The 25059-nt window shown below is 58.2% G+C and overlaps 1 protein-coding gene across 1 annotated transcript in view; it reads right to left on the reverse strand.

Annotated features, from left to right (window-relative positions):
* The window catches only part of LOC119974287 (protein capicua homolog), a 77394-nt gene extending 54113 nt beyond the window's left edge, over nucleotides 1-23281 (reverse strand). Inside the window, exon 1 of the mRNA XM_038813059.1 lies at nucleotides 23171-23281. The gene's annotated coding sequence lies outside the window, so the exon portion shown is untranslated. The remainder of the gene's footprint in view (nucleotides 1-23170) is intronic.
* Between the last annotated feature and the right edge of the window lie 1778 nt (nucleotides 23282-25059).

A 25059-nucleotide genomic window follows, 5' to 3' on the forward strand; every position in this document is an offset into this window, starting at 1 on the left:
TTAAAAATGTTATTGCATAGTTATGGTCAGTGTAGAGGCCAAGGAAGAGTGCTCACTGGGTCAGGGAATGAAGACACCGCAGTAATGTGATCTTTCACGCTTCGTGTTGAGGATTACAAGGGGGGAGTGTAGCCACCTGGGGTGGCCACTTCCCGACTCCGAAATGGAGGCCCGTAACGAAGACAGGGAAAATTGGCCAGCTACAAGAAAACAAGCAGGTGCAAGGTTTCCTGTGTATTAAGACTTGCAGAACCCAGACAGAACCAAAACCAATAGCCATCTACATACTAATGAGCAATCCCCAGGAACAATTAGAAACATTGAAGCGATCGGGACCAAACCAGACTCCCCGGCTCCAGCGGGAGCCAGGACAAAGGCAGGCCAACGGACACATACACAATGGACACCAACGCCCAGCGATCAGCTCCAGTATTGGAGAAAAATTATAGAACCGATTGGGACATGGTCCAATTAATTGGGACCAGGTCCGGGGTCCGCCCAAAAGGGCACAAAACCCCTGGGTACTATAAAGTAGAGTCCCCAAGTTCAGTTCACTCTTGGCAGCTCTCAAAGATCTCTTGACCGTGACTCTCAGCAGGGAGAGACCTGCCTAGCAGCTGCACCAACCAAGTAAATCTCCAGTCAATGCACGCTACGAGATAGGTGCTCCTAGCTACTATTCCATACCAGCTTGAAGCCTGCAGACTCAGAACTGGACAAAGGTCATTGTTCCTCTGACCTGGTGGGCCATTTGAAAGCTAATTATAGGCCTTTAGTTGTAGTGATAGTCTAGTAAATAGAGTTTTATGCATGAGTAGTGATTGACTGTGTGTATAATAAATGTGTCTTGATTTGAAACTTACTAACTGGTGTATTGCGTTATTGATCAGCACTTGGCTTTGAACCTCGTGGTATCAGAAAGATACCTGGCGACTCTAGAGCAAAGGTTATTAAACAGAGCAATTAAGTAAAAGCACACTTAGCCACAACAGTGACAGACCATGGCCACTCCTATGCAACGTAAATGATACATCTGGTAGGTGTAGAGATGTTTCCTACTGTGGGAGTGGCGAGAAATTGGAGATCCTGAAGATGAAAGCTAATAAACCTCCAGTCCCCCCCCCTGCAGTGGTGCCAGTCCGCCCCCTGCAGTGGTGCCAGTCCGCCCCTGTCCTGCCAGTCCGCCCCCCTGTCCTGCCAGTCCGCCCCCCTGTCCTGCCAGTCCGCCCCCCTGTCCTGCCAGTCCGCCCCCCTGTCCTGCCAGTCCGCCCCCCCTGTCCTGCCAGTCCGCCCCCTGTCCTGCCAGTCCGCCCCCTGTCCTGCCAGTCCGCCCCCCTGTCCTGCCAGTCCGCCCCCTGTCCTGCCAGTCCGCCCCCCTGTCCTGCCAGTCCGCCCCCCTGTCCTGCCAGTCCGCCCCCCTGTCCTGCCAGTCCGCCCCCCTGTCCTGCCAGTCCGCCCCCCTGTCCTGCCAGTCCGCCCCCCTGTCCTGCCAGTCCGCCCCCCTGTCCTGCCAGTCCGCCCCCCTATCCTGCCAGTCCGCCCCCTGTCCTGCCAGTCCGCCCCCTGTCCTGCCAGTCCGCCCCCTGTCCTGCCAGTCCGCCCCCTGTAAGACCATAATCACAGGAGCAGAATTAGGCCACTCAGCCCATCAAGTCTGCTCCACCATTCAATCATGGATGATATTTTTCTCATCCCCATTCTCCTGCCTTCTTCCCATAACCCTTGATCCCCTTACTAATGATGAAGTACCTATCTATCTTGTCTTAAAGACACATCCTTCACAGCCTTCTGCTGCTAAGTGTTCCACAGATACGCAAACCTCTGGCTGAAGAAATTCCTCCTCATCTCTGTAGTCTGAGCTGGTGTCCTCTGGTTCTAATTTTTCCTACAAGTGGAAACATCTTCACCATGTCCATTCTATCCAGGCCTCTCAGTATCCTGCAAGTTTCAACAAGATCCCCTCACATCCTACAAAACTCCAACGAGTACAGACCCAGAGTCCTCAAACTTTCCTCACAAGACAAGCTCTTCATTCCAGGGATCATTCTTGTGAACCTCCTCTGGATCCTTTCCAAGGCCAGCACTTCCTTCAGTCTACCCCTTGCAACAGTGCAAGTCTACCCCCTGCAGTAATGCCAGTCTACCCCTGCAGTAGTGCCAGTCAAACCCCTGCAGTAGTGCCAGTCTACCACCAGTAGTGCCAGTCTATCCCCTGCAGTAATGCCAGTCTACCCCCTGCAGTAATGCCAGTCAACCCCCTGCAGTAATGCCAGTCTACCCCTTGCAGTAGTTCCAGTCTACCCCTGCAGTAGTTCCAGTCTACCCCCTGCAGTAGTGCCAGTCTACCCCCTGCAGTAGTTCGAGTTTACCCCCTGCAGTAGTTCGAGTTTACCCCCTGCAGTAATGCCAGTTTACCACCTGCAGTAATGCCAGTCTACCCCTGCAGTAATGCCAGTCTACCCCCTGCAGTAATGCCAGTCTACCCCCTGCAGTAGTGCCAGTCTACCCCCTGCAGTAGTTCGAGTTTACCCCCTGCAGTAGTTCGAGTTTACCCCCTGCAGTAATGCCAGTTTACCACCTGCAGTAATGCCAGTCTACCCCTGCAGTAATGCCAGTCTACCCCCTGCAGTAGTGCCAGTCTACCCCCTGCAGTAGTTCGAGTTTACCCCCTGCAGTAGTTCGAGTTTACCCCCTGCAGTAATGCCAGTTTACCACCTGCAGTAATGCCAGTCTACCCCTGCAGTAATGCCAGTCTACCCCCTGCAGTAGTGCCAGTCTACCCCCTGCAGTAGTGCCAGTCCACGCCCTGCAGTAGTGCCAGTCTATGCCCTGCAGTAATGCCAGTCTACCTCCTGCAGTAGTGCCAGTCTATGCCCTGCAGTAATGCCAGTCTACACCCTGCGGTAGTGCCAGTCTACCCCTGCAGTAGTGCCAGTCAAACCCCTGCAGTAGTGCCAGTCTACCACCAGTAGTGCCAGTCTATCCCCTGCAGTAATGCCAGTCTACCCCCTGCAGTAATGCCAGTCAACCCCCTGCAGTAATGCCAGTCTACCCCTTGCAGTAGTTCCAGTCTACCCCTGCAGTAGTTCCAGTCTACCCACTGCAGTAGTGCCAGTCTATGCCCTGCAGTAATGCCAGTCTACACCCTGCGGTAGTGCCAGTCTACACCCTGCGGTAGTGCCAGTCTACACCCTGTAGTGCCAGTCTACACCCTGTACTGCCAGTCTACCCCCTGCAGTATTGTCAGTTTACCCCCTGCAGTAATGCCAGTCTACATCCTGCAGTAATGCCAGTCTACCCCCTGCAGTACCATTCAACACCATAATCGCAGCCAAGCTCATATCAAAGCTCCAAAACCTAGGACTTGGCTCTCCACTCTGCATCTGGATCCTTGGCTTTCTGACCAACAGATCACAATCAGTAAGAATGAACACCAACACCTCCTCCACAATAGTCCTCAATACCGGTGCCCCGTAAGGCTGCGTACTTAGCCCCCTACTCTACTCCCTGTACACACACGACTGCATGGCAAAACTGGGTTCCAACTCCATCTACAAGTTTGCTGATGATACGACCATAGTGGGCCGGATCTGGAATAACGACGAGTCCGAATACAGGAGGGAGATAGAGAACGTAGAAGAGTGGGGTAACGACAACAATCTCTCCCTCAATGCCAGCAAAACTAAAGAGCTGGGCATCATCTTCAGGAAGCAAAGTACTGTACACACCCCTGTCAGCATCAACGGGGCCGAGGTGGAGATGGTGAGCAGTTTCAAATTCCTAGGGGTGCACATCACCAAAAATCTATCCTGGTCCACTCACGTCAACGCTATCACCAAGAAAGCACAACAGCGCCTATACTTCCTCAGGAAACAAAGGAAATTCAGCATGTCCACATTAACCCTTACCAACTTTTACAGATGCACCATAGAAAGCATCCTATCGGGATGCATCACAGCCTGGTATGGCAACTGCTCGGCCCAGGACCGCAAGGAACTTCAGAGAGTCGTGAATACCGCCCAGTCCATCACACGAACCTGCCTCCCATCCATGGACCCCTGCAGTAGTGCCAGTCTACCTCCTGCAGTAGTTCCAGTCAACCCCCTGTAGTGCCAGTCAACTCCCTGCAGTAATGCCAGTCTACCCCCTGCAGTAGTGCCAGTCTACCCCCTGCAGTAGTGCCAGTCAACTCCCTGCAGTAGTGCCAGTCTACCCCCTACAGTAGTGCCAGTCTACCCCCTGCAGTAGTTCCAGTCAAACCCCTGCAGTAGTGCCAGTCTACCTCCTGCAGTAGTTCCAGTCTACCCCCTGCAGTAGTGCCAGTCTACCCCCTGCAGTAGTTCCAGTCAACCCCCTGCAGTAGTGCCAGTGTACCCCCTGCAGTAGTGCCAGTCTACCCCCTGCAGTAGTGGCAGTCTACCCCCTGCAGTAGTGCGAGTCTACCCCCTGCAGTAGTTCCAGTCTACCCCCTGCAGTAGTGCCAGTCTACCTCCTGCAGTAGTGCCAGTCTACCCCCTGCAGTAGTGCCAGTCTACCCCCTGCAGTAGTGCCAGTCTACCTCCTGCAGTAGTGCCAGTCTACCCCCTGCAGTAGTGCCAGTCTACCCCCTGCAGAAGTGGCAGTCAACCTCCTACAGCAGTGCCAGTCTACCCCTTGCAGTAGTGCCAGTCTAACCCTGCAGTAGTGCCAGTCTACCCCTGCAGTAGTGCCAGTCTACCCCCTGCAGTAGTGCCAGTCTACCCCCTGCAGTAGTGCCAGTCTACCCCCTGCAGTAGTGCCAGTCTACCCCCTGCAGTAGTGCCTGTCTACCCCCTGCAGTAGTGCCAGTCTACAGCCTTGCAGTAGTGCCAGTCTACAGCCCTGCAGTAGTGCCAGTCTACAGCCCTGCAGTAGTGCCAGTCTACCCCATGCAGTAATGCCAGTCTACCTCCTGCGGTACTGCCAGTCCATACCCTGCTGTAGTGCCAGTCCACACCCTGTAGTAGTGCCAGTCTACCGCCTGCAGTAGTGCCAGTCCATACCCTGCAGTAGTGCCAGTCCATACCCTGCAGTAGTGCCAGTCTACCCCCTGCAGTAGTGCCAGTCCACACCCTGCTGTAGTGCCAGTCCACACCCTGCAGTAGTGCCAGTCCACACCCTGCAGTAGTGCCAGTCCACACCCTGCAGTAGTGCCAGTCTACACCCTGCAGTAGTGCCAGTCTACACCCTGCAGTAGAGCCAATCTAGCCCCTGCAGTAGTGCCAGTCTACCCCCTGCAGTACCATTCAACACCATAATCCCAGCCAAGCTCATATCAAAGCTCCAAAATCTAGGACTTGGCTCTCCACTCTGCAACTGGATCCTTGGCTTTCTGACCACAGATCACAATCAGTTAGAATGAACACCAACACCTCCTCCACATTAGTTCTCGATACCGGTGCCCCGCAAGGCTGCGTACTTAGCCCCCAACTCTACTACCTGTACACACACGACTGCGTGGCAAAACTTGGTTCCAACTCCATCTACAAGTTTGCTGACGATACGACCATGGAACACAGAACAGTACAGCACAGAACAGGCCCTTCGGCCCTCAATGTTGTGCCGAGCAATGATCACCCTACTCAACCCTACATAACCACCCTATACACGTAACCCAACAACCCCCCCCCCCCCCCTAACCTTACTTTTAAGGACACTACGGGCAATTTAGCATGGCCAATCCACCTAACCCGCACATCTTTGGACTGTGGGAGGAAACCGGAGCACCCGGAGGAAACCCACGCACAGACGGGGAGGACGTGCAGACTCCACACAGACAGTGACCCAGCTGGGAATCGAACCTGGGACCCTGGAGCTGTGAAGCATTTATGCTAACCACCATGCTACCGTGCTGCCCATAGTGGGCCGGATCTCGAATAACGACGAGTCCGAATACAGGAGGGAGATAGAGAACCTAGTGGAGTGGTGTAACGACAACAATCTCTCCCTCAATGCCAGCAAAACTAAAGAGCTGGTCATCGACTTCAGGAAGCAAAGTACTGTACACACCCCTGTCAGCATCAACGAGGCCAACGTGGAGATGGTTAGCAGTTTCAAATTCCTAGGGGTGCACATCACCAAAAATCTGTCCTGGTCCACCCACGTCGACACTACCACCAAGACAGCACAACAGCGCCTATACTTCCTCAGGAAACTAAGGAAATTCGGCATGTCCACATTAACCCTTACCAGCTTTTACAGATGCACCATAGAAAGCATCCTATCGGGCTGCATCACAGCCTGGTATGGCAACTGCTCGGCCCAGGACCGCAAGGAACTTCAGAGAGTCGTGAATACCGCCCAGTCCATCACACGAACCTGCCACCCATCCATGGACTCCATCTACACCTCCCGCTGCCGGGGGAAAGCAGGCAGCATAATCAAGGATCCCTCCCACCCGGCTTACTCACTTTTCCAACTTCTTAAATCGGACAGGAGTTACAAAAGTCTGAGAACACGCACAAACAGACTCAAAAACAGCTTCTTCCCCACTGTCATCAGACTCCTGAATGACCCTCTTATTGACTGACCTCAATAACACTACACCCTGTATGCGTCAACCGATGACAATGCTTATGTAGTTACATTGTATATCTTGTGTTGCCCCATTATGTATTCTCATGTATTTTCTTGAATTTTGTTTAATTCCCATTTCTTCCACGTACTGAATGATCTGTTGAGCTGCTTGCAGAAAAATACTTTTCGCTGTACCTCGGTACATGTGACAATAAACAAATCCAATCCAATAATGCCAGTCTACCCGTAGTAGTGCCAATCTACCCCCGTAGTAGTGCCAGTCTAGCCCCTGCAGTAAAGCCAGGCTACCCCCTGCAGTAGTGCCAGTCTACCTCCTGCAGTACTGCCAGTCAACCCCCTGCAGTGGTGCCAGTCTACCTCCTGCAGTGGTGCCAGTCAACCCCCTGCAGTGGTGCCAGTCAACCCACTGCAGTAGTGCCAGTCAACCCACTGCAGTAGTGCCAGTCAACTCCCTGCAGTGGTACCAGTCAACTCCCTGCAGTGGTACCAGTCAACCCCCTGCAGTAGTGCAAGTCTACCTCCTGCAGTAGTGCCAGTCTAACTCCTGCAGTAGTGCCAGTCAATCCCCTGCAGTAGTGCCAGTCTACCCCCTGCAATACTGCCAGACGGCCCCCTGCAATGCCAGTCTGCCCCCTGCAATGCCAGTCTGCCCCCTGCAATAGTGCCAGTCTGCCCCCTGCAATAGTGCCAGTCTGCCTCCTGCAGTAGTGCCAGTCAACCCCCTGAAGTAGTGCCAGTCAACCCCCTGCAGTAATGCGTCTACCCCCTGCAGTAATGTGTTTACCCCCTGCAGTAATGTGTTTACCCCCTGCAGTAATGCATCTACCCCCTGCAGTAATGCTCATCAAACCCCTGCAGTAGTGCCAGTCTACCCCATGCAGTAGTTCCAGTCAAACCTCTGCAATAATGGCAGTCTACCCCCTACAGTAATGCCAGTCTACCCCCTGCAGGAGTGTCAGTTTACCCCCTGTAGATCCATTCAACCCCCTGCAGTAGTTCCAGTCAACCGCCTGCAGTAATGCCAGTCTACCCCCTATAGTTCCAGTATACGCCCTGTAGTGCCAGTCAACCCCCTGCAATAGTGCCAGTCAACCCCTTGTAGTGCCAGTCTACCCCCTGCAGTAGTGGCAGTCTATCCCATGCTGTAGTGCCAGTCAGCCCCCTGCAGTAGTGCCAGTTAACCCCCTGCAGTAGTGCCAGTCTACTCCCTGCAGTAGTGCCAGTTAACCCCCTGCAGTAGTGGCAGTCAACCCACTGCAGTAATGCCAGTCAACCCCCTGCAGTAGTGCCAGTCAACCCCCTGCAGTAATGCCAGTCAACCCACTGCAGTAGTGCCAGTCAACCCCCTGCAGTAGTGGCAGTCAACCCCCTGCAGTAGTGGCAGTCAACCCCCTGCAGTAATGCCAGTCTACTCCCTGCAGTAGTGCCAGTCTACCCCCTGCAGTAATGCCAGTCAACCCACTGCAGTAGTGCCAGTCTACCCCCTGCAGTAATGCCAGTCAACCCCCTGCAGTAATGCCAGTCTACCCCCTGCAGTAATGCCAGTCTACCCCCTGCAGTAATGCCAGTCAACCCACTGCAGTAGTGCCGGTCTACACCCTGCAGTAGTGCCGGTCTACCCCCTGCAGTCGTGCCAGTCTACCCCCTGCAGTGGTGCCAGTCAACCCCCTGCAGTAGTGCCAGTCTACCCCCTGCAGTGGTGCCAGTCAACCCCCTGCAGTCGTGCCAGTCTACCCCCTGCAGTGGTGCCAGTCAACCCCCTGCAGTAGTGCCAGTCAACCCCCTGCAGTAGTGCCAGTCTATCCCATGCAGTAATGCCAGTCTACCCCCTGCAGTAATGCCAGTCAACCCACTGCAGTAATGCCGGTCTGCACCCTGCAGTGGTGCCAGTCAACCCCCCGCAGTAGTGCCAGTCTACCTCCTGCAGTAGTGCCAGTCAACCCCCTGCAGTAGTGCCAGTCTACCCCTGCAGTGGTTCCAGTCAACCCCTTGCAGTAGCGCCAGTCAACCCCCTGCAGTGGTGCCAGTCTACCTCCTGCAGTGCTGCCAGTCTACCCCCTGCAGTGGTGCCAGTCTACCTCCTGCAGTGCTGCCAGTCTGCCCCCTGCAGTGCTGCCAGTCTGCCCCCTGCAGTAGTGCCAGTCAACCCCCTGCAGTAGTGCCAGTCAACCCCCTGCAGTGCTGCCAGTCTACTCCCTGCAGTAGTGCCAGTCAAACCGCTGCAGTAGTGCCAGTCAACCCGCTGCAGTAGTGCCAGTCTACCCCCTGCAGTAGTGCCAGTCAACCCCCTGCAGTAGTGCCAGTCTACCCCCTGCAGTAGTGCCAGTCTACTTCCTGCAGGAGTGCCAGTCTACCCCCTGCAGTGGTGCCAGTCTACCCCCTGCAGGAGTGCCAGTCTACCCCCTGCAGGAGTGCCAGTCTACCCCCTGCAGTAGTGCCAGTCTACCCCCTGCAGTAGTGCCAGTCTACCCCCTGCAGTGGTGCCAGTCTACCCCCTGCAGTGGTGCCAGTCTACCCCATGCTGTAGTGCCAGTCAACCCCCTGCAGCAGTGCCAGTCAGCCCCCTGCAGTAATGCCAGTCAACCCTCTGCAGTAATGCGTCTACCCCCTGCAGTAATGCGTCTACCCCCTGCAGTAATGCGTTTACCCCCTGCAGTAATGCGTCTACCCCCTGCAGTGCCAGTCTACCTCCTGCAGTAGTGCCAGTCAACCCCCTGCAGTAATGGCAGTCTACCCCCTGCAGTAATGCCAGTCTACCCCCTGCAGTAATGCCAGTCTACCCCCTGCAGTAATGCCAGTCTACCCCCTGCAGTAATGCCAGTCTACCCCCTGCAGTAATGCCAGTCTACCCCCTGCAGTAATGCCAGTCTACCCCCTGCAGTAATGAGTCTGCCCCCTGCAGTAATGCCAGTCTACGCCCTGCAGTAATGCCAGTCTACCCCCTGCAGTAATGTCAGTCTACCTCCTGCAGAAGTGACAGTCTACCCCCTGCAGGAGTGCCAGTTTACCCCCTGTAGATCCATTCAACCCCCTGCAGTAGTTCCAGTCAACCGCCTGCAGTAATGCCAGTCTACCCCCTGTAGTTCCAGTATACGCCCTGTAGTAATGCCAGTCTACCCCCTGTAGTTCCAGTATACGCCCTGTAGTGCCAGTCAACCCCCTGTAATAGTGCCAGTCAACCCCTTGTAGTGTCAGTCTACCCCTTGCAGTAGTTGCAGTCTACCCCCTGCAGTAGTGCCAGTCTGCCCCCTGCAATAGTACCAGTCTGCCCTCTGCAATAGTGCCAGTCTGCCCCCTGCAATAGTGCCAGTCTGCCCCCTGCTGTAGTGCCAGTCTACCCCCTGCTGTAGTGCCAGTCTACCCCCTGCTGTAGTGCCAGTCTACCCCCTGCTGTAGTGCCAGTCTACCCCCTGCTGTAGTGCCAGTCTGCCCCCTGGAGTGCCAGTCTGCCACCTGCAATAGTGCCAGTCTACCTCCTGCAATACTGCCAGTCAACCCCCTGCAGTAATGCCAGTCAACCCCCTGCAGTAGTGCCAGTCTGCCCCCTGAAGTAGTGCCAGTCTGCCCCCTGCAGTAGTGCCAGTCAACCTCCTGCAGTAGTGCCAGTCCACCCCCTGCAGTGGTGCCTGTCTACCTCCTGCAGTGCTGCCAGTCTACCCCCTGCAGTAGTGCCAGTCTACCTCCTGCAGTAGTGCCAGTCTACCCCCTGCAGTAGTGCCAGTCAACCCCTTGCAGTAGTGCCAGTCAACCTCCTGCAGTAGTGCCAGTCAACCCCCTGCAGTAGTGCCAGTCAACCTCCTGCAGTAGTGCCAGTCTACCCCCTGCAGTAGTGCCAGTCTACTCCCTGCAGTAGTGCCAGTCTACCTCCTGCAGTGGTGCCAGTCAACCCCCTGCTGTGGTGCCAGTCAACCCCCTGCTGTGGTGCCTGTCTACCTCCTGCAGTAGTGCCAGTCTACCCCCTGCAGTAGTGCCAGTCTACCCCCTGCAGTAGTGCCAGTCAACCCCCTGCAGCAGTGCCAGTCAACCGCCTGCAGTAGTGCCAGTCAACCTCCTGCAGTAGTGCCAGTCTACCCCCTGCAGTAGTGCCAGTCTACTCCCTGCAGTAGTGCCAGTCCACTCCCTGTAGTGCCAGTCTACCCCCTGCAGTAGTGCCAGTCCATACCCTGAATTAGTGCCAGTCTACCCCCTGCAGTAGTGCCAGTCTACCCCCTGCAGTAGTGCCAGTCTACCCCCTGCAGTAGTGCCAGTCTACCCCCTGCAGTAGTGCCAGTCTATCCCCTGCAGTAGTGCCAGTCTACCCCCTGCAGTAGTGCCAGTCTACCCCCTGCAGTAGTGCCAGTCTACCCCCTGCAGTAGTGCCAGTCTACCCCCTGCAGTAGTGCCAGTCTACCCCCTGCAGTAGTGCCAGTCTACCCCTGCAGTAGTGCCAGTCTACCCCCTGCAGTAGTGCCAGTCTACCCCCTGCAGTAGTGCCAGTCTACCCCCTGCAGTAGTGCCAGTCTACCCCCTGCAGTAGTGCCAGTCTACCACGTGCAGTAGTGCCAGTCTACCCCCTGCAGTAGTGCCAGTCTACCCCCTGCAGTAGTGCCAGTCTACCCCCTGCAGTAGTGCCAGTCTAACCCCTGCAATAGTGCCAGTCTAACCCCTGCAATAGTGCCAGTCTAACCCCTGCAATAGTGCCAGTCTAACCCCTGCAGTAGTACCAGTCTACCCCCTGCAGAAGTGCCAGTCTACCCCTGCAGTAGTGCCAGTCTACCCCTGTAGTGCCAGTCTACCCCCTGCAGTAGTGCCAGTCTACTCCCTGCAGTAGTGCCAGTCTACTCCCTGCAGTAGTGCCAGTCCACACCCTGCAGTAGTGCCAGTCCACACACTGCAGTAGTGCCAGTCAACCCCCTGCAGTAATGCCAGTCTACCTCCTGCAATAGTGCCAGTCTACCCCATGCTGTAGTGCCAGTCTACCTCCTGTAGTGCCAGTCTACCTCCTGCAGTAGTGCAGTCTACCTCCTGCAGTAGTGCCATTTAACCCCCTGCAGTAGTGCCAGTCTACCTCCTGCGGGAGTGCCAGTCTACCTCCTGCGGGAGTGCCAGTCTACCCCCCTGCAGTAGTGCCAGTCTACCCTCTGCTGCAGTGCCAGTATACCACCCTGCAGTGGCGCGGGTTGAGGGGGCTGATTTAGCTCACTGGGCTAAATCGCTGGCTTTTAAAGCAGACCAAGCAGGCCAGCAGCACGGTTCGATTCCTGTATCAGCCTCCCCGGACAGGCGCCGGAATGTGGCGACTAGGGGCTTTTCACAGTAACTTAATTGAAGCCTACTCGTGACAATAAGCGATTTTCATTTTCATTTCATTTTCAGGGCCAGTATCCCCCCTGCAGTGCCAGAATGCCCACTGCAGTGCCAGTATACCCCCTGCAGTGCCAGTATCCCCCCTGCAGTGCCAGTATACCCCCTGCAGTGCCAGTATACCCCTGCAGTGCCAGTATACCCCCTGCAGTGCCAGTATACCCCTGCAGTGCCAGTATACCCCCTGCAGTGCCAGTATACCACCCTGCAGTGCCAGTATACCACCCTGCAGTGCTAGTATACCACCCTGCAGTGCCAGTATCCCCCCTGCAGTGCCAGTATACCCCCTGCAGTGCCAGTATACCCCTGCAGTGCCAGTATACCCCCTGCAGTGCCAGTATACCCCTGCAGTGCCAGTATACCCCCTGCAGTGCCAGTATACCACCCTGCAGTGCTAGTATACCACCCTGCAGTGCTAGTATACCACCCTGCAGTGCTAGTATACCACCCTGCAGTGCCAGTATCCCCCCTGCAGTGCCAGTATACCCCCTGCAGTGCAGTATACCAATCTGCAGTGTCAGTCTGCTCCCTTAAATGCCAATCCACCCCCTCGACCCGCGCCAGTCCACCCCCTCGATGGGCGCCAGTCCAACCCTCGACGGGCGCCAGTCCACCCCCTCGACGGGCGCCAGTCCACCCCCTCGACGGGCGCCGGGCCACCCCCTCGACGGGCGCCAGTCCACCCCCTCGACCCGCGCCAGTCCACCCCCTCGACCCGCGCCAGTCCACCCCCTCGACCCGCGCCAGTCCACCCCCTCGACCCGCGCCAGTCCACCCCCTCGACCCGCGCCAGTCCACCCCCTCGACCCGCGCCAGTCCACCCCCTCTACCCGCGCCAGTCCACCCCCTCTACCCGCGCCAGTCCCCCCCTCTACCCGCGCCAGTCCACCCCCTCCACCCGCGCCAGTCCACCCCCTCCACCCGCGCCAGTCCACCCCCTCCACCCGCGCCAGTCCACCCCCTCTACCCGCGCCAGTCCACCCCCTCTACCCGCGCCAGTCCACCCCCTCTACCCGCGCCAGTCCCACCCCCTCCACCCGCGCCAGTCCACCCCCTCCACCCGCGCCAGTCCACCCCCTCCACCCGCGCCAGTCCACCCCCTCCACCCGCGCCAGTCCACCCCCTCCACCCGCGCCAGTCCACCCCCTCCACCCGCGCCAGTCCACCCCCTCCACCCGCGCCAGTCCACCCCCTCCACCCGCGCCAGTCCACCCCCTCCACCCGCGCCAGTCCACCCCCTCCACCCGCGCCAGTCCACCCCCTCCACCCGCGCCAGTCCACCCCCTCTACCCGCGCCAGTCCACCCCCTCTACCCGCGCCAGTCCACCCCCTCTACCCGCGCCAGTCCACCCCCTCTACCCGCGCCAGTCCACCCCCTCTACCCGTGCCAGTCCACCCCCTCTACCCGTGCCAGTCCATCCCCTCTACCCGCGCCAGTCTATCCCCTCTACCCACGCCAGTCTATCCCCCCTGCCCGTGCCAGTCGATCCCCTCTACCCGCGCCAGTCCACCCCCTCTACCCGCGCCAGTCCACCCCCTCTACCCGCGCCAGTCCACCCCCTCTACCCGCGCCAGTCCACCCCCTCTACCCGCGCCAGTCCACCCCCTCTACCCGCGCCAGTCCACCCCCTCTACCCGCGCCAGTCCACCCCCTCTACCCCGCCAGTCCACCCCCTCTACCCGCGCCAGTCCACCCCCTCTACCCGCGCCAGTCCACCCCCTCTACCCGTGCCAGTCCATCCCCTCTACCCGCGCCAGTCTATCCCCTCTACCCACGCCAGTCTATCCCCCCTGCCCGTGCCAGTCGATCCCCTCTACTAGTGCCAGACTACTCCCGATACTAGTGCCAGAATACCCCCTGTAGCAGCGCTAATCTACCCATGCACTGCCAGTCTTCCCCTGTAGTTTGCAGGTCGTCCTCTTGTAGCAGTGCTAGTCTACCACACGTAGTGCCTGACCACCCCCTCTCGTAATGACTCCGCCCCCTCTGCCAGTGACACTCCGCCCCCTCTGCCAGTGACACTCCGCCCCCTCTGCCAGTGACACTCCGCCCCCTCTGCCAGTGACACTCCGCCCCCTCTGCCAGTGACACTCCGCCCCCTCTGCCAGTGACACTCCGCCCCCTCTGCCAGTGACACTCCGCCCCCTCTGCCAGTGACACTCCGCCCCCTCTGCCAGTGACACTCCGCCCCCTCTGCCAGTGACACTCCGCCCCCTCTGCCAGTGACACTCCGCCCCCTCTGCCAGTGACACTCCGCCCCCTCTGCCAGTGACACTCCGCCCCCTCTGCCAGTGACACTCCGCCCCCTCTGCCAGTGACACTCCGCCCCCTCTGCCAGTGACAGTCTATCCCTGCTACTAGTGCCAATCTATGCCCTCTACGAGTGCCAGTAGATCCCCTCTACTAGTGCCAGTATAACTGCTGTCGTGCCTTATACCCCTCGTAACAGTGCTAATTTACCCATTAAATGCCAGTCTACACCCTCTAGTAGTGCCTGTTTGCCCCCCGCCCCGGTGCCGGTCCGCTCCCCGCCCCGGTGCCGGTCCGCTCCCCATCCGAGTGCCAGTCTGCTCCCCATCCGAGTGCCCAGTCCGCTCCCCATCCCATTGCCAGTCTATCCCCATCCCAGCGCCAATCCGCTCCCCATCCCAGTGCCCAGACCGCTCCGCCCCCCCGGCAGAGCCGCCATAACCCCCCCCCCCCCCCGGCAGAGCCACCATACACCCCCCCCCCCCCCGGACAGAGCACCATAACACCCCCCCCCCCCCCCGACAGAGCCACCGTACCCCCCCCCCCGGCAGAGCCACCGTACCCCCCCCCGGCAGAGCCACCGTACCCCCACCCGGCAGAGCCGGCATACCCCCCGGCAGAGCCACCGTACCCCCCCCCGGCAGAGCCGCCAAAGCCCCTGCAGTGCCAGTCCCCTCCCCGTAGTAGCCCAAGTAAAACCCCTCTACCCATGCCAGTCTATCCCCCCTACCTGTGCCAGTCTATACCCTCTACCCATGCCAGTCTATCCCCTCGTAGCAGTACTAACATACCCATGTACTGCCGGTCTACCCCCTCTAGTAGTGCCGGTCCGCCCACCCGCCACGGGCGCACGTCCGCCCCCCCCCGCCACGGTTGCCAGTCTACCCCTGTAGTGCCAGTCTAGCCATTGCAGTTGTGCCAGTCTACTCCTTGTACTAGTGCCAGGCTACTCCTTGTACTAGTGCCAGGCCACTCCTTGTACTAGTGCCAGGCTACTCCTTGTACTAGTGCCAGGCTACTCCTTGTACTAGTGCCAGACTACTCCCTATACTAGTGCCAGTATAGCCCCTGTAGCAGTGCTAATCTACCCATGTACTGACAGCCTAACCCCTGTAGTGCTCGCAACCCCCCATAGTAATGCTTGTCACCTCCTGTAGTGGTGCAAGTCTACCGCCTCCAATAGGGCCAGACTATTACCTCTGGTAGTGCCAGGCGACCCCCCCGCCAGTGGTGCCAGGCGACCCTCCCGCCAGTGGTGCCAGGCGACCCATCCGCCAGTGGTGCCAGGCGACCCCCCTGCCAGTGGTGCCAGGCGACCCCCCTGCCAGTGGTGCCAGGCGACCCCCCTCGCCAGTGGTGCCAGGCGACGACCCCCCGCCAGTGGTGCCAGGCGACCCCCCGCCAGTGGTGCCAGGCGACCCCCCGCCAGTGGTGCCAGGCGACGACCCCCCCGCCAGTGGTGCCAGGCGACGACCCCCCGCCAGTGGTGCCAGGCGACGACCCCCCGCCAGTGGTGCCAGGCGACCCCCCCGCCAGTAGTGCCAGGCGACCCCCCGCCAGTAGTGCCAGGCGACCCCCCCGCCAGTAGTGCCAGGCGACCCCCCCGCCAGTAGTGCCAGGCGACCCCACGCCAGTAGTGCCAGGCGACCCCCCACAGTACCAGTATACCCCTGCATAGTGCGAGTCTCCTCCCTGTGGTGGGGCCGGCCCGCCCCCTCGGCTGGGGCCGGCCCGCCCCCTCGGCTGGGGCCGGTCCGCCCCCTCTCCTAGGGCCGGTCCGCCCCCTCTCCTAGGGCCGGTCCGACCCCTCTCCTAGGGCCGGTCCGCCCCCTCTCCTAGGGCCGGTCCGCCCCCTCTCCTAGGGCCGGTCCGCCCCCTCTCCTAGGGCCGGTCCGCCCCCTCTCCTAGGGCCGGTCCGCCCCCTCTCCTAGGGCCGGTCCGCCCCCTCTCCTAGGGCCGGTCCGCCCCCTCTACTAATGCCAGTATACCCCCTGTACTAATGCCAGTATACCCCCTGTACTAATGCCAATATACCCCCTGTACTAATGCCAGTATAATCACTCTACTAACGCCAGTATACCCCTGTACGAACACCAGTATACCCCTGTACGAACACCAGTATACCCCCTGTACGAACGCCAGTATACCCCCTGTACGAACGCCAGTATACCCCCTGTACTAATGGCAGTATACCCCCTGTACTAATGCCAGTATACCCCCTGTACTAATGCCAGTATACCCCCTGTACTAATGCCAGTATACCCCCTGCACTAATGCCAGTATACCCCCTGTACTAATGCCAGTATACCCCTTGTACTAATGCCAGTATACCCCTTGTACTAATGCCAGTATACCCCTTGTACTAATGCCAGTATACCCCTTGTACTAATGCCAGTATACCCCTTGTACTAATGCCAGTATACCCCTTGCACTAATGCCAGTATACCCCTTGCACTAATGCCAGTATACCCCTTGCACTAATGCCAGTATACCCCTTGCACTAATGCCAGTATACCCCTTGTACTAATGCCAGTATACCCCCTATACTAATGCCAGTATACCCCCTATACTAATGCCAGTATACCCCTTGTACTAATGCCAGTATACCCCTTGTACTAATGCCAGTATACCCTTGTACTAATGCCAGTATACCCCTTGTACTAATGCCAGTATACCCCCTATACTAATGCCAGTATACCCCCTATACTAATGCCAGTATACCCCCTATACTAATGCCAGTATACCCCCTGTACTAATGCCAGTATACCCCCTGTACTAATGCCAGTATACCCCCTGTACTAATGCCAGTATACCCCCTGTACTAATGCCAGTATACCCCTTGGAGCAGTGCTAATAAACCCGAGTACTAAGAGTATCCTACTAAGAGTAGTAGTGTCAATATCCCCCCCCCGGTACCACTTGTCACCTCATGTAGATGTGTCAGTCTCCCTCTGTGGCAATGCCCGACTTCTTCCTGTAGTTGTGCTAGTCCCCCCCGGCAGTACCGGCATAGCCCCGGCATAGCCCCAGCAGTACCGGCATCGACCCGGCATTTCCCTCCCTGTCGTGACTGCCCCCTCCCTGTCGTGACTGCCCCCTCCCTGTCGTGACTGCCCCCTCCCTGTCGTGACTGCCCCCTCCCTGTCGTGACTGCCCCCTCCCTGTCGTGACTGCCCCCTCCCCGCAGTGACAGTCCCCACCCCGTAGTGACAGCCCCCTCCCTGTAGTGACAGTCCCCTCCCTGTAGTGACAGTCCCCTCCCTGTAGTGACAGTCCCCTCCCTGTAGTGACAGTCCCCTCCCTGTAGTGACAGTCCCCACCCCGTAGTGACAGTCCCCTCCCTGTAGTGACAGTCCCCACCCCGTAGTGACAGTCCCCTCCCTGTAGTGACAGTCCCCTCCCTGCAGCGACAGTCCCCTCCCTGCAGCGACTGCCCCCTCCCTGCAGCGACTGCCCCCTCCCTGCAGCGACTGCCCCCTCCCTGCAGCGACTGCCCCCTCTCTGCAGCGACTGCCCCCTCCCTGTAGTGACAGTCCCCTCCCTGCAGCGACAGTCCCCTCCCTGCAGCGACAGTCCCCTCCCTGCAGCGACAGTCCCCTCCCTGCAGTGACAGCCCCCTCTCCTAGGGCCGGTCCGCCCCCTCTCCTAGGGCCGGTCCGCCCCCTCTCCTAGGGCCGGTCCGCCCCCTCTCCTAGGGCCGGTCCGCCCCCTCTCCTAGGGCCGGTCCGCCCCCTCTACTAGGGCCGGTCCGCCCCCTCTACTAGGGCCGGTCCGCCCCCTCTACTAGGGCCGGTCCGCCCCCTCTACTAGGGCCGGTCCGCCCCCTCTCCTAGGGCCGGTCCGCCCCCTCTCCTAGGGCCGGTCCGCCCCCTCTACTAATGCCAGTATACCCCCTGTACTAATGCCAATATACCCCCTGTACTAATGCCAGTATAATCACTCTACTAACGCCAGTATACCCCTGTACGAACGCCAGTATACCCCTGTACGAACGCCAGTATACCCCCTGTACTAATGGCAGTATACCCCCTGTACTAATGGCAGTATACCCCCTGTACTAATGCCAGTATACCCCCTGTACTAATGCCAGTATACCCCCTGCACTAATGCCAGTATACCCCCTGTACTAATGCCAGTATACCCCTTGTACTAATGCCAGTATACCCCTTGTACTAATGCCAGTATACCCCTTGTACTAATGCCAGTATACCCCTTGTACTAATGCCAGTATACCCCTTGTACTAATGCCAGTATACCCCTTGTACTAATGCCAGTATACCCCTTGCACTAATGCCAGTATACCCCTTGCACTAATGCCAGTATACCCCTTGCACTAATGCCAGTATACCCCTTGCACTAATGCCAGTATACCCCTTGTACTAATGCCAGTATACCCCCTATACTAATGCCAGTATACCCCTTGTACTAATGCCAGTATACCCCTTGTACTAATGCCAGTATACCCCTTGTACTAATGCCAGTATACCCTTGTACTAATGCCAGTATACCCCTTGTACTAATGCCAGTATACCCCCTATACTAATGCCAGTATACCCCCTATACTAATGCCAGTATACCCCCTGTACTAATGCCAGTATACCCCCTGTACTAATGCCAGTATACCCCCTGTACTAATGCCAGTATACCCCCTGTACTAATGCCAGTATACCCCTTGGAGCAGTGCTAATAAACCCGAGTACTAAGAGTATCCTACTAAGAGTAGTAGTGTCAATATCCCCCCCCGGTACCACTTGTCACCTCATGTAGATGTGTCAGTCTCCCTCTGTGGCAATGCCCGACTTCTTCCTGTAGTTGTGTTAGTCCCCCCCGGCAGTACCGGCATAGCCCCGGCAGTACCGGCATCGACCCGGCATTTCCCTCCCTGTCGTGACTGCCCCCTCCCTGTCGTGACTGCCCCCTCCCTGTCGTGACTGCCCCCTCCCTGTCGTGACTGCCCCCTCCCCGCAGTGACAGTCCCCACCCCGTAGTGACAGTCCCCTCCCTGCAGTGACAGTCCCCTCCCCGCAGTGACAGCCCCCTCCCCGCAGTGACAGCCCCCTCCCCGCAGTGACAGTCCCCTCCCCGTAGTGACAGTCCCCACCCCGTAGTGACAGCCCCCTCCCTGTAGTGACAGTCCCCTCCCTGTAGTGACAGTCCCCTCCCTGTAGTGACAGTCCCCTCCCTGTAGTGACAGTCCCCTCCCTGTAGTGACAGTCCCCTCCCTGTAGTGACAGTCCCCACCCCGTAGTGACAGTCCCCTCCCTGTAGTGACAGTCCCCTCCCTGCAGCGACTGCCCCCTCCCTGCAGCGACTGCCCCCTCCCTGCAGCGACTGCCCCCTCCCTGCAGTGACAGTCCCTCCCTGTAGTGACAGTCCCCTCCCTGCAGCGACAGTCCCCTCCCTGCAGCGACAGTCCCCTCCCTGCAGTGACAGCCCCCTCCCTGTAGTGACAGTCCCCTCCCTGTAGTGACAGTCCCCTCCCTGCAGCGACAGCCCCCTCCCTGCAGTGACAGCCCCCTCCCTGTAGCGACAGTCCCCTCCCTGCAGCGACAGTCCCCTCCCTGCAGCGACAGTCCCCTCCCTGCAGCGACAGTCCCCTCCCTGTAGTGACAGTCCCCTCCCCGCAGCGACAGCCCCCTCCCTGTAGTGACAGTCCCCACCCCGTAGTGACAGTCCCCTCCCTGTAGTGACAGTCCCCTCCCTGCAGCGACAGTCCCCTCCCTGCAGCGACAGTCCCCTCCCTACAGTGACAGCCCCCTCCCCGCAGTGACAGCCCCCTCCCCGTAGTGACAGCCCCCTCCCCGCAGTGACAGCGCCCTCCCCGCAGTGACAGTCCCCTCCCTACAGTGACAGTCCCCTCCCTGCAGTAGTCCATGTCAAACCCCTCTACCTGTGCCAGTCTATCCCCTCTACCAGCGTCAGAGCTTTGACGAAGAGTCATCGGAGTTGAAACGTTCGCTCTTTTCTCTCCCTACAGATGCTGCCAGACTTGCTGAGATTTTCCAGCATTTTCTCTTTAGTGCCAGTAGGTCCCCTCTACTGGTGCCAGTAGATCCCCTCTACTGATGTCAGTCTACCACCTCTACTGGTGCCAGTATAACCCCTGTAGTGCCAGTATACCCCTTGCAGTGCCAGTACACCCCTTGCAGTGCCAGTACCCCCCTTGCAGTGCCAGTACACCCCTTGCAGTGCCAGTACACCCCTTGCAGTGCCAGTACACCCCTTGCAGTGCCAGTACACCCCTTGTAGCAGTGCTAACATGTACTGCTGGTCTACCCCCTCTAGTAGTGCTGGTCCGCCCCCGTCCAGGCGCCAGTCCGCCCCCCACCCTGGCGCCAGGCCGCTCCCCACCCTGGCGCCAGGCCGCTCCCCACCCTGGCGCCAGGCCGCTCCCCACCCTGGCGCCAGGCCGCTCCCCACCCTGGCGCCAGGCCGCTCCCCACCCTGGCGCCAGGCCGCTCCCCACCCTAGCGCCAGTCCGCTCCCCACCCTGGTGCCAGTCCACTCCCCACCCTGGCGCCAGTCCGCTCCCCACCCTGGTGCCAGTCCGCTCCCGATACGAGCGCCAGTCCGCTCCCGATACGAGCGCCAGTCCGCTCCCGATACGAGCGCCAGTCCGCTCCCGATACAAACGGCAGTCCGCTCCCGATACGAACGCCAGTCCGCTCCCGATACGAACGCCAGTCCGCTCCCGATACGAACGCCAGTCTACCCACTGTAGTAGTGCCAGTCTAGCCACTGTTGTAGTGCTAGTCTACTCATTGTACTAGTGCCAGACTACTCCCTATACGAGTGCCAGTATACCCCCTGTAGCAGTCCTAATCTACACATGTACTGCCAGTCTAACCCCTGTAGTGCTCGCACCCCCTATAGTAGTGCTTGTCACCTTCTGTCATGGTGCCAGTCAACCCCCTCCGATAGGGACAGACTATTCTCTCTAGGAATGCCAGTCGTCCTCCTGTAAAAGTACTAGTCTACCACACGTAGTGACAGTCTATCCGCTCCAGTGCCAGTCCACCCCCCTGTAGTGCAAGGCGACCCCCCTCTCGCAGTGCAAGGCGACCCCTTCCAGTAGTGCAAGGTGACCCCCTCTCGTGCCAGCTAACCCCCTCTAGTGCCAGTTAACCCCCCTCTAGTGCCAGTCTACCCCCTCAAGTGCCAGTCTACCTCCTGTATTAATGCCAATATACCCCCTGTAGTTGTGCCTTGTAACAGTGCTAATCTACCCAAGTAGTGAGAGTCTGCCCGCTGTGGTAATGTTAATATCCCTCCTGTAGTGTATGTCACCTCCTGTAGTGGTGTCAGTCTCCCTCTGTAGTGATGCCTGACATCCTCTTGTAGTAGTACCAGTATACCCCCGCAGTACCAGTATACCCCCCGCAGTACCAGTATACCCCCTGCAGTACTAGTTTACCGCTGCATAGTGTTAGTCTCCTCCCTGTAGTGCCAGTCTACCCCTGTAGTGCCAGTCTACCCCCTGTAGTGCCAGTCTAGTCCCTGTAGTGCCAGTCTACCCCTGTAGTGCCAGTCTACCCCCTGTAGTGCCAATCTACCCCCTGTAGTGCCAATCTACCCCATGTAGTGCCAATCTACCCCCTGTAGTAGCACCAATCTACCCCTGTAGTGCCAGTCTACCCCTGTAGTAGTGCCAGTCTACCCCTGTAGTGCCAGTCTATCCCCTGTAGTGGTGCCACTCTACCCCTGTATTAGTGCCAGTCTACCCCTAGTGGTGGTGCCAGTCTATCCTCTGCAGTGGTGCCAGTTTACACCTGTAGTGCCAGTCTACCCCCTGCAGTACTGCCAGTCTACACCCTGTAGTAGTGCCAATCTACCCCCAGCAGTAGTGCCAGTCTACTCCCTGTAGTAGTGCCAGTCTACTCCCTGTAGTAGTGCCAGTCTACCCCCTGTAGTGCCAGTCTACCCCCTGTAGTAATGCCAATCTACCCCTGTAGTAATGCCAATCTACCCCCTGTAGTGCCAGTCTACCCCTGTAGTGCCAGTCTACCCCCTGTAGTAATGCCAATCTACCCCTGTAGTAATGCCAATCTACCCCTGTAGTAATGCCAATCTACCCCTGTAGTAATGCCAATCTACCCCCTGCAGTAGCCAATCTACCCCCTGCAGTAATGCCAATCTACCCCCTGTAGTAGTGCCAGTCTACCCCCTGCAGTTGTGCCAGTCTACCCCCTGCAGTAGTGCCAGTCTACCCCCTGTAGTAGTGCCAGTCTACCCCCTGTAGTAGTGCCAGTCTACCCCCTGCAGTTGTGCCAGTCTACCCCCTGCAGTAGTGCCAGTCTACCCCCTATAGTAGTGCCAGTCTACCCCCTGTAGTAGTGCCAGTCTACCCCACCCCCACCCGTAGCAGTGCTGACTAAGGCTGGTATTGCCCTGCCCCCCCCAATGCCTGGCTGACAGGTACTCACCGAGCTGGTGGAGGGCAGTGCAGCCGGTGTCCCGCAGTTCCTCTGACTCTTGGGGCGTCCCCCACACACACACACTGTCGGAGCCTCTGCTTCTCTCTCTCTCTCTCTCTCTCACACTCTGTGGGAAGCTCCAGGCTCCAAAATGGTGAATGGAACTGGCCCAGCTCGGACGCCGGCCAATCAGCGGCCTCCTCCCGCCTATTGACGGACAGGTAGAGCCGGCCAATGGTGAGGGCGGGATGGGCGGGCCGGACCAATCGGATGCGGTGTGGGCGCAGGCCCCGCCTCCGTTTTTACCCTCCACTGTTTGTTTACCCGTCGACATCCGCGCCTGCGCCCTGTCCAGGGGAGCAGGGCGCGCTGCCCGACGGGCGATGTAGTCCTTCCGTGACGTCACAGACGCGGGGGCCCCGGATGCCGGCGGCAGAGGGATACTACAATTCCCAACCTGCCCTGCGGCCCTCTCCTCCTCCTCCTGATCGGGAGAGAAAACACGAGAACAAACCCTGTCAGCAGTGGGAGAGAGAAAGGAAGGCGAGAGCACGCACGCAGGCACGCCGTTTCCCTCAGTGCATGTCAGTCGCGGGAGTTTACTTACCCTCGCTTGCCGGCTTTTCCAGTCCGGAGGCCGCTTTGCTGATTGAGCCGGCTGCAGGGCCTGGCAACAAGGTTCGACCAATCAGAAGGCGCCTCCTCCCATGACGTCCCGTGCCGTGTTGCCAGGTGACGTCAGTGGACTGAGGAAGCTCTGGCCGTTGCCAGGCGCCGGAAACTGGCCAATTGGAGAGCTTTCTTTTTACCCCTCCCCCGACTGCACGTCGATTGGACGGAGCCACGCCGCCCGGCCAATGGTACCTCCGCACTTGTGACGTCCCCCGGTGGCTCGCGCTCTGTGCACCAGGCTGGGGAGAATCTGCGGGAAAAGGGGCGGGGTCCCAAGGCCAGCCAATCGGCAGGCGGCCACCGCCCATGACGTCAGGGAGCAGTAGGAAAAGTGCCGGCCGTTCTTCGGGATGGGGGATGAGAGTGGGCGGGGCCTATCGTAGGAGTGAGACGGTCCTCTGTGGTTCCGCGACACCAATGTCGCTACCCTGATTTGTACACCAATATAGTGATCTCTACACCAATATAAAAACTTTACATCAATATAATAAACTTTACTCCAATATAGTGATCTCTACACCAATATAAAAACTTTACATCAATATAATAAACGTTACTCCAATATAGTGATCTCTACACCAATATAAAAACTTTACATCAATATAATAAACTTTACTCCAATATAGTGATCTCTACACCAATATAAAAACTTTACATCAATATAATAAACTTTACACCAATATAGTGATCTCTACACCAATATAAAAACTTTACATCAATATAATAAACTTTACTCCAATATAGTGATCTCTACACCAATATAAAAACTTTACATCAATATAATAAACTTTACACCAATATAGTGATCTTCACACCAAGTTTGGGGAGGGGTTTGTCAGTTGGGTGAGGCTGTTGTATGAGGCCCCGATGGCAAGCGTGGCCACGAATAAGAGGTCGGAGTATTTTCAACGATACCGGGGGACGAGGCAGGGGTGTCCCCAGTCCCCCCTACTTTTTGCGCTGGCAATCGAGCCCCTGGCTATGGCGCTGAGGGAGTCGGGGAATTGGAGGGGGCTGGTCCGGGGTGGGGAGGAGAACCGAGTGTTGCTCTATGCGGACAACCTATTGTTGTATGTGGCGGACCCGGTGGGGGGAATGCCGGTGGTGATGGGGATTCTCCGGGAATTTGGGGATTTCTCAGGGTATAAGCTCAACTTTGGGAAGAGCGAGCTGTTTGTGGTACACCCGGGGAACCAGGAGGGGGGGATTTGTAGGCTCCCACTCAAAAGGCGGAGAGGAGCTTCAGGTACTTGGGGGTTCAGGTGGCCAGGAGCTGGGGGGCCTTGCATAAGCTTAACCTTACAAGGCTGGTGGAGCAAATGGAGGAGGTGTTTAAGAGGTGGGACATGTTGCCGCTGTCTCTGGCGGATAGGGTGCAGTTTGTCAAGATGACGGTGCTCCCGAGATTTCTGCTCCTGTTCCAGTGCCTCCCCATCCTTATCCCGAAGGCCTTTTTCAGGCGGGTTAACAGGAGCATTACGGGGTTTGTGTGGGCGCACGGGACCCCGAGGGTGAGAAGGGTGTTCTTGGAGCGGGGCAGGGATAGGGGGGGGCTGGCGCTGCCCAACCTCTGTGGGTATTATTGGGCTGCCAATGCAGCGATGGTGCATAAGTGGGTAATGGACGGGGAAGGGGCAGCATGGAAGAGGATGGAGATGGCGTCCTGTGTGGGCACCAGCCTGGAAGCGCTGGTAACGGCGCCGCTGCCGCTCCCTCCAACGGGGTATACCACGAGCCCGGTGGTGGCGGCTACCCTCAAAATTTGGGGGCAATGGAGGCGGCACAGGGGGGAGGTGGGGGCCTCGATGGGGTCCCCGATACGGG

Source organism: Scyliorhinus canicula, chromosome 12, assembly GCF_902713615.1.
Source record: "Scyliorhinus canicula chromosome 12, sScyCan1.1, whole genome shotgun sequence".
Lineage (NCBI taxonomy): Eukaryota > Metazoa > Chordata > Chondrichthyes > Carcharhiniformes > Scyliorhinidae > Scyliorhinus > Scyliorhinus canicula.